The sequence below is a fragment of the Tasmannia lanceolata genome, unplaced genomic scaffold, assembly GCF_043159265.1.
Source record: "Tasmannia lanceolata isolate RefF3 unplaced genomic scaffold, GAP_Taslan_0.1 ptg000012l, whole genome shotgun sequence".
Classification (NCBI taxonomy): Eukaryota; Viridiplantae; Streptophyta; class Magnoliopsida; order Canellales; family Winteraceae; genus Tasmannia; species Tasmannia lanceolata.
In genome coordinates, this window is record NW_027518689.1 from 36,813,775 (window position 1) to 36,831,823 (window position 18,049).

The following is an 18,049-nucleotide window of genomic DNA, read 5'->3' on the forward strand; positions in this document are numbered from 1 at the left end:
GAACCCTAGAAAAGTAAAAGAAAAGGAAACACTAAGGCCACTTTTGGTTACTAGCAAGATTTAGATTTGGATTTAGTTGATATTTTGAACTAGATCAGATCCTTATATTTCCAAATCAGCTACAACAGTTCAAAAAATTCCGATTTTCAAATCTTTTCTGAGAGATTATTTGGAAATCAATATTTGTGGCGACTTCTGTCACCATCGCTGCTCCTCGATGTTGCTCCGGCAGCAGCTAGACATCCCTCCCTCACTCACTCTCTCTCTCTTAAAACATGATCATGAAGATGATTGATGTGTTTTGTATCCAAAACTTAAATCCAAATCAAAATACAAATGCATGAAGTATCCAAACGGGCCCTAAGCTAATTAATATGGATCCAAGTAAAATCAAGAGCAAAGTTACATGTATAAAATAAGAAAAAACGAAAAAGAAAAAGAAAGCCCAATACAACTACCAACCGTTTCTGAATTGGGATTTTAATTGAAGGAGAAGGTCTACTCTTCATTGATCTCTGCCTTCTCTTCTGCTGGATATTAATTCAATCTAGTTACGCGGCATTCCGAAAAAGAAATGGGGTTGACCTTACCACCCTCCTTTATTTTCTATGATCAAACCATCAGGTCATAAAAATATACAGACGTGTTGACAGATAGGGTGACCATAATTCCTAGGCAAAGAAGAAAGAGATAAGGGGTATCTCTGGTTTGAAGGCTTTAAGTCTTTGACCCTCTACACTACAACGCCCAGATTAAAATTGCAGGCCATTCCAGTCAAGAATCCTCATACTCTTGTTTGTCTTCCCCTTATTGGTTTAGAGGGATGATACTGTCTTGGGAGTATCTTCCTCAAACCCTCGCTTTAAAGCCTATACAAGTCAACGGTCCATCTGCTTTGAAAACAGAGAGATAGAGCAGACCATAGCAACAAAAACAGTATTCGAAGAATGATGATTTCCGAGCCTCTACTATCTTAACTGTATTTTGTATTTTTGTGTGCCCACTGTTGAATTTTATGTTGTGGAAATCGAGAAACTTTACAAGTCCAAACATCAATAAAATACAAGCAGACCATCTCACTGCTTTTCTGTTTTTCAAGACCCAGTAGCATTACATATCTGAATTTTTCTTGAATAGTACGAGGGTCACTTTGAATTGCAAGATTATATTTTGGAAAAGATTTCTTTCAGAATTTCTTGTTTTATCAGTCTAATTATATATAAAAAAAAAGAGGAAATGCTGGAAATGAAAATCCTTTCCAAGATTGTGGAAATGAAAATTTTCTTAGTTCAAGTTTTATATAGAGATACCTTGTTGGACAATTTCAAATAATTTAAATAGAAAAGTCAGAGATGCTTTTGCATTGTGTTTAAAATTTGGAGGAAAGATTCAAATTAAAGTTATCTCCCTCTTTCTTTGAAAAACTAGAATCAATTGCATGAATGGGGATTTGAACTCAAGACCTTGATGTGTATGTGAACATTGTGCTCTCTAAACTAAGGCAGAATAAATAGTCCTACATAGGAGCTTGAGAGAATTTTTCTCATCCATATAAGATGGAGAGTTGGAGAAAGGCTTGAACCTTCAAGGGGCTTCAGAATTTGTTGGATCTTGGGCTTTTAGAAGAGCACAAGCCCATGTGTAAAAATCACACACGCACGCCTCGCCTCGTCTCGCCGGGCCGGGGTCCGAGGTCCGGGTTTGGGTTTGGGTTTAAATGAAAAGGTTACAGACACTTTCGGGTTTATAAAAGGAGACAAGACAGATTGTTTTTAACACAGAAAATTACACAGACGTATAGTTAGCGAGTGCACGTGGACTGGGGCAAATTTCGGCTGTTTTATCCCGGTTGCTTAAGGAGAGTGACTAGTGGCACGACTCAGCCTTATACTTTTCAATCCGATTTCCAAAGAGTTTTCAACCAAACAGATAAGTTCTATTTTATTTCTGATTTCCAAATAGAAAGAGTTTTTCATTTCAAGTTGCAGATTTTTTTGGTTCCAATAAACCATAGATCACATCCATAATCTAAACTTTCCAACATACCTTCAATTAATTCATAATGATATCCCTCTAGATAACCATATCATTTTCTTCGAAATTGTAGAAATAAATTTTTCTCCTAGGAAAAGCGAAAAGTGTTTTCGCTTCAATCCAAACAATGTAGTAGTGCTTGTTTGGATGTGCAGGAAATTTTTCTTGAAAAATATTTCTTTTTGAATTTTTTTATGAATTTTTTTCTTGGATATTTTTCTTTTATTTGGTTCACATCCTTCAATTTTCTGAAAATTTTAAATTCTATAGTTCAGCTGATGTTGATTAGTATTTTCTGAAAAGATTTTTAGAGGAATGATAAAGTGAAGGCTGCCGAGGTCTTTGCATATGATCCACGTCAATCACTGGATAAAAAAGTAGACAAAATAGCCTATCCCATGGTAAATAACCAAAATACTGCTATCGCATAGAAAATTACAAAGGTACCAATATCAAATAGCTGTGTTCAAGGGTTTTTTCCTTTTGTAGGATTTTTCTCATTTTTTTAGTTTTCTCATTTATTCATTTTTTCCCCAAACGTACCATACACCAAGTACCATGGGTACACCAATATGGGTGTTCGTCTAGATATGGGATGCCTAGATTTTTTTCCCTAAACTTTTTAGACACAATTTTAACCCAAAAGATAAAAAATCCTTAATAAAAGAGTTAACCAAACAGTGGAAACTTTAAAGCATGAATTGAAGGGATAGAAAGAAGAATAATGAATATACTATATCTACTTTGCATACATGCATGAGTTCTACTATCCAAATTATGAAAAATGTTAAAGGACATGAATACAACTGAAACGTATTATGGAGCACAAATGCATGCTTGTCGGACTGCCACTACACGCAATGGGTTATCCTTTTGTTTTTTATGACGCAGGGTGTCCCCACCCCCTTCGGGAGTAGGACTATTCCCTACGGATGCACGCTGTGGCCCACACACCACTTGCATAAGGATAAGTCTGGGGGGATTCGAACACTCGTCACCGGGGAGCAAACCCGTGACTTATGCCGAAGAGCCAACACCCGTCTAGGCTAACACGCATTTTTAAAAATAAGGGACTATAAGGGCTTACACCATATAAAAACTCGGTTAGAGATTTTATATGGTGTAAGCTAATGGGTTATCCTCTCTAACATTGTCTGTGAATCCGCAGTGGCTCTAACACCCCTTGATTCTTTATCTATGATGTCAAGTTTTTCTATAAGTTTTGAGAACTTGGAGAAAAAAATTCCCTCTCTGAAAATGTATGCTACCTTCTCTTTGGTGTTCACTATTAGAGATGTTAGGAATATGGTATGCCAATCCATTCAAATTGTTTAAATTAAGTGGATAACTTGAAGAGCGTTAAACTAATTCAATCGAAGTGCATGTAGTATCCATGCGAAATTTGACCAAAATATATTAGAAAAGGTAAATATATAGAAGTAATAGATGCATTTAACTAGTTAAACGCTACCTTTAAGATAGATTACCGCCCCATCATCGTTGGTGTGCAACTGGATATTGTTTGTGATCTATCTTCAAGATACAACCACCACTTAACGACTTCATTGTTGATGGTATGTTTGCACTATTTTAGACTTGTTGAACAAAACTGATACTGAACAACTCGTCCTCAATGAAAGCTTTGAAAAGCTTGAAAGTAGAAAATCAAAATTGAGGCGCACTTAGTCAAGAAGAAGATCAATAGAATGGAGCATAGAAGAGTTTTTCTTATGATTTCGATTACCGCAAAAGAGATTGGAATCACTCGTATACAAGTATATACAAGCACACTCCACCAATGAACATCCCAAAATCAATATAAATAAATATTTGAATGAAAATTTTAAATATTAAATGCATGAAAATATAAAATGCTAAAATGTAAATAAGAGAATGTGTAACGAATGAAAATACAAGAAGCATGAAAGAAATGTAAAGTTTGAACAATTCAAACAAATACTAAACGGCAAAAGTTTTTAAATAAAATAACTTTAAGTAACTTGTAAAAGCCAACAAGGGATCATTGTTGTCTCGCAATACTTTCTCTCTAATCAAATGGTGATGCACTTCAATATGTGTCATCCTTGCATGAATTATGATTCTCTAATAGTTGGATTGTGCTATTTAAAAAGCAGTAGATTCCTACAAAAGATTCTCCGTGCTGCTTGATGGCTAACATCAATTGCACAAGGTGCTGAATCGTGTGGCTATCAGCCACCGATCGGATATTCATGATGGTGACGATCATCACATGATATGTATTGCACACACACATGCATTGACTTATAAATTATATTATATTTATTATTTCGTATTGAAAACTATTATTCAAATGGGTTTCTTTATCAATCTCATGGCATTGGCATTGAGGATATTGGGAGAGGATGAACCTACTACATAAGTTAGTGAACCAGCTTAGTGTGGGTCGCTTATCAGGTGGCTGACAATATCCCACCTAGTGAGAGGGTAGTTGTTTTAGGTCAGTGTGTATGATCGGTTGTGATGGGCTATAAGCATGGTTTTAAATTTCGACCGGTGAAGACCGAAAGCGAAATTCCCGAAATTTACCAAATTTCGAACAAAATTTCTAGAATTTCATCAAAATTTGTAATAAAATAATAACTTTTAATCCGTTAAAGAATTTCGATCAAAATTCCTTCGGTAATTTCAATCGAAATTTCGTTCTAAAAATCCGGCTTTTTGTTAGCCAATACCAAAATTTGCCTAAAATTTCAAGATTTTGGCTGAAATTTCGGTTTCGGATAAGTCCAAAATTTTAGTCGAAACCGAAATTTAAAACCATGGCCACAAGGCTCTCCAAATTTGAAGATAAGAAGTCTCTCTACAGAGTTTGATGTCGGGCTTTGATCGTGAATGGACCTAATACAGAGGCAATAACTTGAAATGGAAAAGTCTTTCCCGACCAATTGAGGAGATGAAAAACCTTTCTCGGAAGAGCACCGGAAAATAACGCAATTGCCGCCACATGGGGTATAAATATTCAAGTAATCCAGAAAGTCATATCGAACAACATACATGCTACAGAAGGATTAACTGACGAGTCTACACCCTCCTCCTCAGAGAACATGAGTGTTTCGATTGGAAGACTAGAGCCCTAACTCTCTCATATCCTCCCTGTTGAACATCCGTCCAAACTAATCCAGTCATCCTGAGTTTTTGCATGTACCCATGCATTCTTGCAGGATCATCACAAGCCACTGTCATCATTGTGATGTAGTTATTGTTTTCTAATACTCGGTCTCAATGGTTGATAGTGAAACTATCATATGTCTCTTGCTGCCCAAGAAATCACTCCTTATCTGATGCTAAATAAGTACATAGTAGCGAATCTACATATCCCATCCCTTTGCAAGGATGTGTTTTCAATATGATGGTATTATTTCGTACTTCCCACAGCTACAAAAGAAAGCTTAATAGAGGATGCACTTCCTAAAATAAAGGAATAGGATGGCTCCAATCCTCTTAAAATAAACTGACTCTATTCTCCTAAATTAAAGAAGCTATTCCTTCCCTGCAAAACAGTAAAGCACAACAAAATAAACACCTAAATTGAAGGGTCAAAACAGGAAACCATAATCAAATACAAAATAAAAAATAAAAAATCATATTGGACTTGACCAAATGCACTTAACACAACCCAATAATTTTAATCGTGGAATATGAAGGGAGTGACATTTGAGATGAAGTTTTGAGATAGAGAAAGGTGAGATTAGAATATTACTACCAAAATAAATTAATGTTAAAATAGACGTTTTGAGCTGGTGTATTGAAGAAACATGTGAATGGGGACATGGATCTTCCATTACTCATTTATGCTATCCCTGCCGTGAAAGAAAAAAGACTTATATTAGTATACCGACCCCTCCCTTACTCAACAGCCCCTCGTTAAGTACACTTCCTTAAGTAAAGTACACTCCTTTGGTCTCGGTTTTCAACTACTTTCTTTTAGTCCAAACTGGGAAGAAGGCTTGCTTTTCGTTGATCTCTTACTGGTGAACCATCACTCGAACCTGGAACCGAAGGACTTGCCTTTTCGTTGAGCTAGGCCCGTAAACTCTTTTAGGAGTTCCAAAGACGACATAGATGACCGAGGGCCCTTCTAGATGGAGCCAGGTTAGGTCACTTCGATCGCTTAAGCCCTTACTGCGATAGAGTTTAAGGGATTCTGGTGAAAGGTTTTTCTTTGGAAAGGGAAGGGTAACTTGGCTTCAACGTAAGGTATAGCTTGAAGGGGAGGCCGTCCATATAATCATTGGCCTGTCCATGCTACCCAACTGGCTTATTGCTATATCATAATAGATATTGATTCTAAATCTTTGTTGTTGGCTCTTATATTAAAGTGTTAGATCAATCGTAAAACTATAAATATATCTAGAATACCATCTTAAAATAGAAAAAAAGATATTGCTTACCTTGATCTGCGATTAAAGATCCTTCACAACCTTTGACGGTGATGATCCCACTGTAAAGATCCACATCCTTTGATGGTGATGATCCAACTGTAAAGATCCTTCGCATCCTTTGATGGTGATGATCCGACGGTAATACCTTGATCAGCTATGACGGATGATCAATCTAGGCTGGATCTTTTACTGCCTCTTCTGATGATCAGATCTCACATGTGATAGATCTCATGATGATTAGTTAGATGGCAGTAGAGCCTAACCCTCTTACTTATTAAAAAAACAAAAACAAAACAAAAACAAAATTCAATTGTGTGTATTCTCCCAATAACAGAACTCTAATCAGTTTAATTGATCTGATCTATGGGTTTTTATATGGGGTAAGGCATATAATTTCTCCTGATCAAGATCATTTTAATTAACTATTGATCCTCATTTGATTAACTTAAGGCTTTAGTAGAATATCCATGACCAACAAAGGACACTTAAGATGCAATGATTACCATTATACCCATTACTGATCATTTAATTAGTTGATAAATCTAGTAATCGGATGGATAATCCCATTTTTCAATCCAGGACGACAATGATCTAAGATCAATAGTTGTCCACACAAAGGCCTAACCCTTACATAATCCAATTCAGACCCAAAAAGTGAAAGCACATAAAGAACACCCTACATTTTGGAGATGCCGTAACCAATGGGAACCGAATCCCCAAAACGCACTTTTTGGAAAAACATATCACTGGGCCGACCTCTCTTTATAAAAGAGAATCCACTTTTCCATTTAAAGAGAATGTACCCACTTCCATTTTAACCCCACTAGAAAGAAAATTAAGAATGTGATCACTTACCTTGACCATCCATTTAGTGGGTCCCATTATAAATACACCAAATCACCAAAATGTGATGGTTGGATGATCATAGCTAGCCGTGAATTCCACCATCCCTGTAAAATTGCCCAATTATCTAGAGAGTCACTTTCAATGTCTTTTGATTCATTGGCACCATGCATCTCCCTGCTATTGTTTTCTGGACATATTGTACCATCAAAATGAGACACACAGCGTTATGGTTTTAACAAATTGGCGGAAGCGGGTCCTGGTCTTCCCTATTTTCTTTATGGACATGTGGTGAGACTTCTGTTTATAGTGGAGATGACGAAGGAAGTGTAGATGTTTACAATCTAATCTTTGCTCTATACTTTTCTAATTTGCTTTTGATGGTTACAATTCTCAATTATATGCTTTCAATAGCCAATAAGAAAAGTGGTTAATAAAGTGCAGTGTGCAATTATCAAATAAAAAGTAGTGTTGAAATTATTTTCATAAGTTATCATTCCAAAGAATTATGTAAGAAAGGACATTTGCCGTGGAGTAGAGCTGTCCTATACCGAAACCCATTTGCTTTTGTTGGGTTTGCAAATGATGGTGGTGAAGAAACATACCCTCCCACCTGAATGGAATCAAATGCGACTTCCATATACTTGAAGATAGCCTTGACCATGTTTTCTATTATTTTATTAGGGATTTACTAGGCAATTTGGAGGAAAGCCATTTGGTGCTGACTTTTGCATGATAGAACAGCCACCTCAGATGAATTAAATGAATGAGACAAAATTGGCCAAAACATGAGCCTGTTCTCCCGTGCCCGAAATTTCCTAGCAAATCCCATTTTATTTTTCCTAGGCATGTATCTTGCATGAAAATTGGCAAATGTAATACACATACCTAGGGAGTGTAGGCAATTTCGCACAAAGCTATTGCGGCCCTCTTTCTCAAGTAAAAAGTCTCATCTCATAAGTCATAGACTTGTCTTATCCATTTAAAATCATATGAGTTGGTGCTTCCCTCGTTGCAAAATTGCCTACACATTCCCATCTACGTACAAAGAATATTAAAAGGAAAGGTTTTGCTTTGGCAAAAAGCAACTCCCACACTTTGGATGGCTCATACGTTTCCCACTTGATTGTTTCTTCTTAAACAAGCCCGTCTTTGAGCTAAATACTGGTGTAGCTTTATCTGGGCGATTCTTATCTCTTTTCTCGTGATATGGTTGGAATTTTTTCCATGGAAAATGAATATTGGGAAACTCATTTTCTATAGTTTTTTTTCTAAAATAAATTTTTTTCCCTTGTTTCCAAAGAACACAGATTTAAGAAGTCACTTCCTTGCTAGTCGAAGAGGCAGCTGATGTCAATCTCGCGGATTACAAACCTACTAGACCCCGGATATTTTCCATCAAAAATATTATTTCATAATTTTCTTTTCCCTAGATCAAATTTCAGAACTTTCATTACTAATTAAATTGGAAATCTTAAGGACACTTAATCATGGCTGGTTTTATAATATTAATATACGGGATTTGCTAGCGTCCATCGCAAAAAAGCATTTCACGGATGGGCTGTTGCATGTGAGAGCAGCCACACCGGCTCACTTTTCAGCAGATTTTGTCTTCATTCATTGGAAATGTGTGGCTGCTCTCACATGCAACAGCCCATCTGCGAACATGAGAATTCAATCTACTGAGAAAAAATCCCCATCCAAAATAAGAAGAAATATCAGATATCAATGTCGAAGTATTGAAATGAACCAAAACACTGAATTGTACATAGCTCGTTCAAACAAGGTGATAGACAAACCAATGAAATAGAAAAAGGAAGAGAAGTTAGAAGAAAAAGGGTATGACCAAAAAACAAAAACTCTTTGGTGGCCCATAGCCAATCTTAGTTGGAACCTACAATGAGAATAGTTCTTCTAAGTAGTGGTGTGACCCATATATGTGTGAGGTAGATGTTAAATGGATATCTCATTCTCAAGATTAGAACGTGCACAAATCAACGGCTTAAATACATTTTAGAAGCCAGAGTTTTTCATCTTGGTTGATCAGAGGTCTAGAATCATCGGACGAGAGTGACACGCGCAGTTGGCCACACATGTTGTGGCCGACAACATTCATGGACCTAGTCATAGCACTCGTTCAAAAAAAAACAATTTCTTCTTTTTATATTATATGGGTCATGCTAATAGGCCGGCACGTGTTAAGTTTCGGCCCATTGGACCATTTCGCCCAACAACAGGACCATGTCATGCATATGTCACCTATTCCGTTTCCAATTTTGTGCCGTGTTGGGTGTGATTGTGTGAATCCTAACACCGTTTCGTTTCCCCATTCTATACCCGGTGGAAACGGAAACGGAAACGGAAACGGAAACGAAAAAAGTGTGGGTGCACGTTACGCACCACCAAAACCCCATCACGTCACACTGTCACGCCCGATTGCGTAAGCTGGGAAATTTCCCTTTTAAAATACTCAATTACATATTAATAATATTTTGCCTTCCATTTTAAATTACACAAATTCATTAAAATTAGAAAGAAAAAAAATAGTTTTCCATTTTTTCGCGAAGCTTATTTTCGGCCACAATATCTGGAGTCCCCTAGATTTTTGGGGGTCCCACCCGAGGGGTATATTAGGAAACTAGAGGGATGATAATTGGGGCAACCTTTATCTCTTCCTTAATCATCTACCCTCCCGTAGCCAAAATTCAATATTACGTTGAGATTTTATTGAGACTGTGTGAACTAGAAGAAAAAATAGGTGACGTGACACGGCCATAACCACTTGGACATGTTCCAGACCTGCTATTGGTTGTCTCCCTAACCATACCTGTCTAAGTACACCTCATTGTCGGTCGATATTGAACACACTCGCAGAACGAAGGAATAGAAGGAATGATCCGAACCGTCTATATGATATGGCTCAAAAAAAACACACGAATCATGCAATCCTAATGACCATTAATTTTGGGAAATGTTATAAGCACCAGGTCATTAAAAGTACGGTATGGCCCTCACCATAGGATGATCCAAACCGTCCATTAGATGGGCCACCGCCTAAATAGATTGTGCCTCAAAAATCATTTCGATAGGTTGATACTAACCCTCCGATGTGAATGTTATAGGGTTGATCCTAACCCTCTATAGATCGGAGGGTTAAGGTCAACCTATGGAAATAATTTTTTCGGGCACAACCTATTTAGGCTGTGGCCCATCTAATGGACCGTTTGGATCATCTTATGGTGCCGGCCATACCGTACTTTTAATAAAGTAAGGAGTGCCCTCGTCAAAATACAGTAGTGCTGATAACATTTCCCTTAATTTTTCAACATTTTATATTGATTGTGAACAGTTGCCTATAAGTAGTTTCTGACTGTCAACATTCAACCAACAAAAAATGCGCATTATTGGATCTTAAAAATGCATGATGCGATTATTTTTGGGCCATAAATGATCCAGAGAAAGGCCTATGAAATGGACGGTTCAGATCAATAAATGGTAAAGACCGAGTCACCGACCATTCCATTTCCATACTTGCCGCGGCTCACCGTATTACAATGAGGTTGCTTCCTAGTAATTCTTTAATCAAAAGAGACTCACCTCGTTACGGAATCTTCTAATTTTAAACGTATCTTAATTAAATTAGAACCTCACCCAGGCGTATATTTCCCGTGTGAGACGGCTTCAGAAGTAGAAACCCTTTTGAGTATTAAAGCAAGAAAACCCTACGCCTCCTAAGACCTTCCTTTTCCTTCTATATAAATCCTTTTATAGTTTTATATCTCCCATCTCTCCTCTCGTTCGCATGTATTTTTTCTTAGACGTTCTTCGATCATGTCCAACGTTCCCAAATCCTTGAGTGATTATTCTCTAACCCTCTTCAAGCTCACAATTTCAGGCCCAGATCCTTGGGCTTTTTCTCTCTTCTTGTAGTAGTAAAAAGGAGAAATCTAAGACATAAATCTTGGGTTTCATTTGGTTAGTTTCTGATGGGTAGTGGAGATAAGCATCTTCTCAAACTTCACATACATTTACCTCATCTTCACCATAGTCATAGTAAGAAGGATGTGAGAGACATTCCAAAGGGGTGTTTGGCTATTATGGTTGGGCAAGGTGAAGAACAACAACGGTTTGTGGTTCCAGTTATGTATTTTAATCATCCTCTTTTCATACAGCTTTTGAAGGAAGCTGAGGATGAGTATGGATTCGATCAGAAGGGCACCATCACTCTTCCTTGTCATGTGACAGAATTTCGTTACGTTCAGGGCATGATCGATAGGGAGAATTCTGTTCCACACCATGTTGGTTGTTTTAGGGCTTGATGAAGTTGAAAACAAAGAAGAAGAAAAATATGAAACATCTGGGTTTGTAAAGTTTGTAATTGGGGGTGTGTTTTTATTTTGGGGTTTTTTTTGGTTACATAGAGAGATGATGATGATGATCAATTGATAATAAAAAAAAGAAAAAGGATTCTACTTTTTCTTATTCTTTTTTTTTTCTTTTATTTGTTTGCTGGGATTCTTTCTTTCTTTTTCTTTTTCTTTTTCGTTTTTTTTTTTTTCTATTCTTGTTGAGGATGGGAAGGCATGCAAACCACAAAAGTAAATGGTGTCGGTGCGCTTGGGGGCCTAGGGTTTGCTGGCATCCATTAATTTTGTTGATGTGTGGTCTCCTTAAAGGAGAGACGGATAAGCAGGAAATCTGATTTCAAGAAGCAAAATCTCGAATTATACTTGGTTATATAGGGTTTCTTTCTCCTTTAGTTTTTAGACTTAGTTTTTTCTTCAAATGAATGGGAAATGGGTTCGAATTATACTTGGTTATAGGTTTTCTTTCTTCTTTCTTTTTTAGACCTAGTTTTTTTTTTTCTTCAATGAATGGGAAAAGAGTTGACTCTTAGTTGAGAAGTGTAGGCGTTCCGCGTTCTAGGTGAGCTCTGTGGAAATCGAGGGTTTCGGATTCGATGGCAGAACGACTTTGCTGAGGCTCCATTAGAGGGCATCTAGTCACGTGAGGTCAAAAAAGGAAGAGAAATGCCCTGTTTTAATAAATAAAGACCCTCTGTAACTCTGTTTATTCTAGATTTTCCTTCACTGGTTGTTGGTCCGTTAGAATCCAATCCGTTGGGGATGGTGGTAACCAAATGATTGAGGCTTCCTGCCCTCTACTAGGAGGCTGTATCTATCAAAACAAGGGGTTGTAATCAATTAGGGCGGTATATGTTAGAAAACATCAAAATATCCTTTGGAAATATTCTTAGGCTGCTTTTATTCCCACAACCATGTTTTGATAATGAGTCAAACTCACCCTAAGTGGGAGGTGGAGTTTGTGTTCAATGTTATTGTGAAAACATGGTAGTGCAATTATCGCTGCCCAATAATTATTACTTGGGATTTGCTAGGTAATTTCGAGGAAAGCCATTTTGCGACTGACTTTTGCACGAGAGAACAGCCAGACAGACTCACTTTTCAGCAGATTTTGTCTTATTCATTAAATTCATCTGAGGTGGCTGTTCTCTGGCGCAAAAGTCGGCGTGAAATGGCATTTGGCAACATTGCCTCGCAAATCCCATATTACTTAATAGGCACAGTTATCATATTAACTTACATATATAACCCTTGATTTGGACTGTAATCTAGCTAGCATATAACTATCTAGAAAGAAACCAAGGTTTTTGAGTAATGGCCTTCAATATCGAGGGTCTTTTGGTGAAAATAGGGCAGTGAAAAAAAAAAATACAATTTTTTATATCAATTTTCTATTATACAAAAATAATACATATTTATACAGAACCCTACCTTGCAATTGAGATATAAAAAATAATACAATTTTCTATTATTCAAGTAGGGCAGTGATAAATTCACCCCCTTGAAAGAATAATACAGCCCCCGTATTTCTGTTAAAGGGGTGTATTCTTCTTCAGCGGAGGGGGGGGGGATTATTCTTTCAAGGGGGTGAATTTATCACTGGCCTTAAATTTTTTTTTTCTTTTTTTTTCTTTTTGAAAATTGCACTTGAGGTGAACCTGCCATCTAACCAAGGGGTTGATTATATTGAGATAATGTTCCAAAGGTTGAAGAAATTAAAAAAATAGTAATAAAAGAAAAAAACTAAGCACTGAAGAGGGTTGATTTTATTGAAAAAGAAAAGAAAAGGAGAATGATGTATGTGAAGAATTTAAAAACTCGACTCAAGACAAAACTAAGTTGACTCGGGCAAGTCAATGACTGACATGGTAAACTTTTTGTTAACTGGGGCAAATCAAAGAGATTTTAATTGATTTGGTGGGGGCAAAACCCAAAAATCGGAGAAGAACTTGGCCGAGGTGAAACTGAGTCCACTCGCAAGAGAAATAGGGAGGTATGGGCAGGTGTGAGAAAGCAATAGCTAAGGGGGAATGAATGATGAAGTAGTCTCCGAGACCACTCTAGCGATAGTGATCTCAATACCATTATATTGATGGTGAGACCATGCCGATTGTAGATGTGGCACACTAGAAAGCGATCTTTATTGTCTAAAATCAATGACTTTTATCAAAGGTGGAGTGCATCAATAAACATGAGCCCATGTAAAATTGGATGGTTAATCTGAATAGTCCACCAATTGGGCATTATCGTTAATCTGCGACATTGCAAAAAATCATATTGATTGAGGAGTAGGGGTGTAAACGAGCCCGTTAAGCTCACAAGTGAGGCTCGGCTCTGTTAGGCTCGCGAGCCTTACCGAGCTCGGGTTATATTATGTTCACACCCCTCATCTTCCCTGGACAGCCCTACTAATGTAATTTGACTACTTTTTTTACACTATGGGGGGTCGTCCTAGTAACAAATGGGGTTCCAAAAATGAAGTGATATATTTTGCCCCCCCTTTTCACTCCATGGACAACCCTTTTAATTTATATATTAATATATAATATATATATTTAAATATATTAAATTCTTCACGAGCCTTAACGAGCCGAGCTGAGCCGAGCCGAGCCTGGCCTAACTCGGGCTCGGCTCGTTAAGGATTCGAGCCGAGCTCGAGCGAGCTTCCGAGCCCGAGCCAAAATTGACACCCTTATTGAGGAGGCATTGAGCAATTCTGTACTCAAAAAGTGTAAGCTAGCCTCTGAACAGATGGTTGAAATCCCAAGTAAGCCTCACACAATCCATCCTGAGTGGAGTTTATGATAATTTTTTAAATTAGAATTAGTCCTGTTAATTTTGAAAAAAAAAATTAGCTAGAGACACTGATAGTTGAAACAGTAAACAATTTAGGTACCCAACTACTTTGAAATTTACTTGGGTTATCAAATGCAACAAATACATATGAATCTAAAAAAGATGGTTTAATTTGAAAAACATGGGAATTTTTCCGAATTTTTCAAATATTTGCCTCACCAAATTAATCCAAAATCCAAACTTGGTAATTAATAGTGATAAAACACTTGTAAATCTATATTACTAGGAGACTCCACAAAATCATTAACCTTGAAAAGAAACAATTTCAACTTACAAAAATACTCCAAGCAAATTATTTCTTTAAAAATATTAAATATACTGACATAAATCATTATTTCCATTTGTAAGCATTGTTAGAGGTAATTAGGTCAAGCAAGAGGTTGCTTGAAGCATTACACCAGGGTATCTAGTTTGGAATACCAAGTTTGTTGCCTCCAGCCCTTATATATAGAGATACACTAGGGTATGACTGGTTAATTGACTATAGCCCAGTAGGCCCACTACACCGGTCCATTATCTTATTGGGCTTATATTAGAACATATATAGGTTATATCATATACCCAACAAGCATATAACTCAAAACTTTGCCGAATAAGACAATCATGTCTCAGTTTTTTTTTCATAGAAAAGTTTGGCCAGTTATGTTTCCTAAGGACTTGTTTGGATGAGATAATCCGGAAATAAAAACTGAACTCATTGTTTCGATTTCCTTAAATAATATCGTCATTGATAGTGAAAGTTGTGACAATTTATTGGATTCACACTACGCACATTGCGTGACACAATAATATTATTGCAGCTCATGGTGCATATCAGGTGTTAAGAGGAATGCTAAACTGAAGGGCGCCTTTGCAAAAACAAGTGGCAAGGGTGCCACCATTGGAGCCACATCACATTACATTTATTATTCCTCCACAATGAAAAAAGCACAGAATCGCTTCCAAGAAGGGCTATAGAACATGACCAAGAATTTTTCCAAGAGCCTCTGGTTAGTGGAAGAAATGGGACCCATATCATTACACATGGTCCCATAGTTTCCACCAATGAGACTGGGAACCTTAATCCACGTGGACTACTTTCTTGTATCCAGAGTCTGAATATCAAAGTTCAACTTCAAGTGGGCAACCCATCTGCTTTCTTTTTATTAAATAAATGATGCTATGATCCATTTTCTGATAAGATAACACAAATTCTTGAAGCTGAAGGTCCAGCCATCACCAAAATAGAGCACAAAAACATGTGTGTGTGTGTGTGTGTGTGTGTGAGAGAGAGAGAGAGAGAGAGAGAGAGAGAGATCTCAATACCAGTATATTGATGGTGATCAATAAACATGAGCCCATGTAAATTTGGATGGTTAATCTGAACCAACCCACTGGGCATTATCGTGAATGTGTGACATTGCAGAAAATCAAATTGATGGAGCGATTCTGTCCGCCTAAGTCTAAGCAGTTGTTGAATGTTTGATAATGTTTTAAGATTTTTATCAACCTTTTAAGGCTCTTTTGTTGGAAATAAGTGTGAAAACATGTTCCTAATGCACCTTAACAAGTGCCCTAAGGGCACTCATTAGAAAAACCCAATTCGAATTAGTGTGGATAATTTTGAAAGAAAAAAATTAGGTAGAGACAGTGACAGTTGAAACAGTGGCCTTTTCAAAATAAACAATTTAGGTAACCAACTACTTTGAAATTTACTTGGGTTATCATATGGAACAAATACATAATACCTAAAAGATACCCTTTAATTTGAAAAAACATGGGAATTTTTCTGAATTTCGCCTGACCATTTACCAAGTTTTCTCAAAATTTTCAAATATTTGCCTCACCAAATTATTCTCAAATTCTAACCTGGTAATTAGTAGTGATAAATCATTTAGGAGACTCCAAAAATTCATTAACCTTGTTAAAAGAAGCAATCTCAACTTAGAAAAATACTCCAATCAAATTATTTCTATGAAAAAAAAATCAAAATATCGTAGGGCCTGTTCGGATTGCAGGATTTTTTTTTTTTGGAAAAGTTTGGAAAGGAAAAATAATTCTAAAAATTCCTACTTTTTTTTTTTACTAGTAAGAAAAATAACTTGAACCCACCTTATTCAATTTTTTTTAGAGGGACCTTCATTTTATAATGATATTCCTCTAGATTAACCTTAATCATATCATTCCCCTCTAAATTAGAGAAAGAAAAAAATATTTTCCTTCGGAAATGTTTTTAATTTCTTGCAATCCAAACATGGCCTCACAGAAACTCTGCAGAATAAGACAATCGTATCTCACTTTTTCTAAGTAGAAAAATTTGGCCTTTTATGTTTCCTAATTTTCCATTAAAGACTGATAAGGACTCGGTTGGTTGAGATAAAATCGAAATAAATACTGAACCCATTGCTTAGATTTCACTAAACACTCAATGTTATCGACATTGATAGGGACAATCTATTGGATTCACACTACGCACATTGCGTGGTACCATATGTACATTATTGCAGCTCATGGTGCATATAGGTGTTAACAGGAATACTAAACTGAAGGGCGCCTTTGCTAAAACAAGTGGCAAGGGTGCCCACATTGGAGCCACATCTCATTAATGCAATCTGGTGACATGTTGGAGCTATGGTAGTTTTTGGTGCAACTCGCATGCACCTTACTAGTATCATATTATAGACCAGGCCGAAGAGAATCAGTTGGAGTGAGTCCACTTCATTCTCAACAATGGAAAAATCCCAGAACCCGCAATGGTGGAAGCCTGGTGCACTGGGCCGTCCTTTTTATTCTCAACAATTAAAAAAGCACAGAATCGCTTTCAAGAAGGGCTATAGAACGTGACCTAGAATGCTGCCAAGAACGTCTGGTTAGTGGAAGAAATGGGACCCATATCATTACACATGGTCCCATAGCTTCCACCAATGAGACTGGGAACTTTAATCCATGTCGACTACTTTCTTGTTATCCGGAGTCTGACTGTCAAAGTTCAACTTCCCACTTGCTTTCTTTTTATTACATATTCAATTGAGGAAGTGGTAGACATGACTAAAAAGAAGGTGCTGAACATGATTGTTTCAAGACTCAGACTACATTCAAAACGAGCGGCTTTATACAAAGACTGAATATCTTCTTCATCTACGTCTGTGGCTCAAGTGGGGAATACCTGGGTCTTCTAACCTGTAACAAGTGTGGCTCATTTTATTTTTTTTTGTAGGTAAGCTGTGATCGAACCCCCGACCTCTAGGTTGTGAAGCGCCTTGACCATTGAGCTAGAGGCTCAATCCCCGTGGCTCACATTAGCTGCTTCACAAAAATATTTAGGTCTTAATTTACCACTATATTAAGGGGGCTTTAGTAATTTAAACTTAGCTCTTTTGGCATATATATGAAGCAAATATTAGTAAATTGTAAGAAATTCCCTAAAAATAGCGACAAAAAGACAGTCTCACCTTCTCCCCAACCCCTCTGGTTGGGCTAGTCGTTTGGATTGGGCAAAATCCAGTGGGAATGACAACCTCTCTCTCTCTCTCTGTCTCTGTATAAATG

The 18,049-nt window shown here is 37.1% G+C and overlaps 1 pseudogene; it reads left to right on the forward strand.

Moving 5' to 3' along the window:
- Positions 1-10,968: 10,968 nt before the first annotated feature.
- LOC143887286 (auxin-responsive protein SAUR32 pseudogene) lies at positions 10,969-11,776 on the forward strand (annotated as a pseudogene).
- The last annotated feature ends 6,273 nt before the right edge of the window (positions 11,777-18,049 follow it).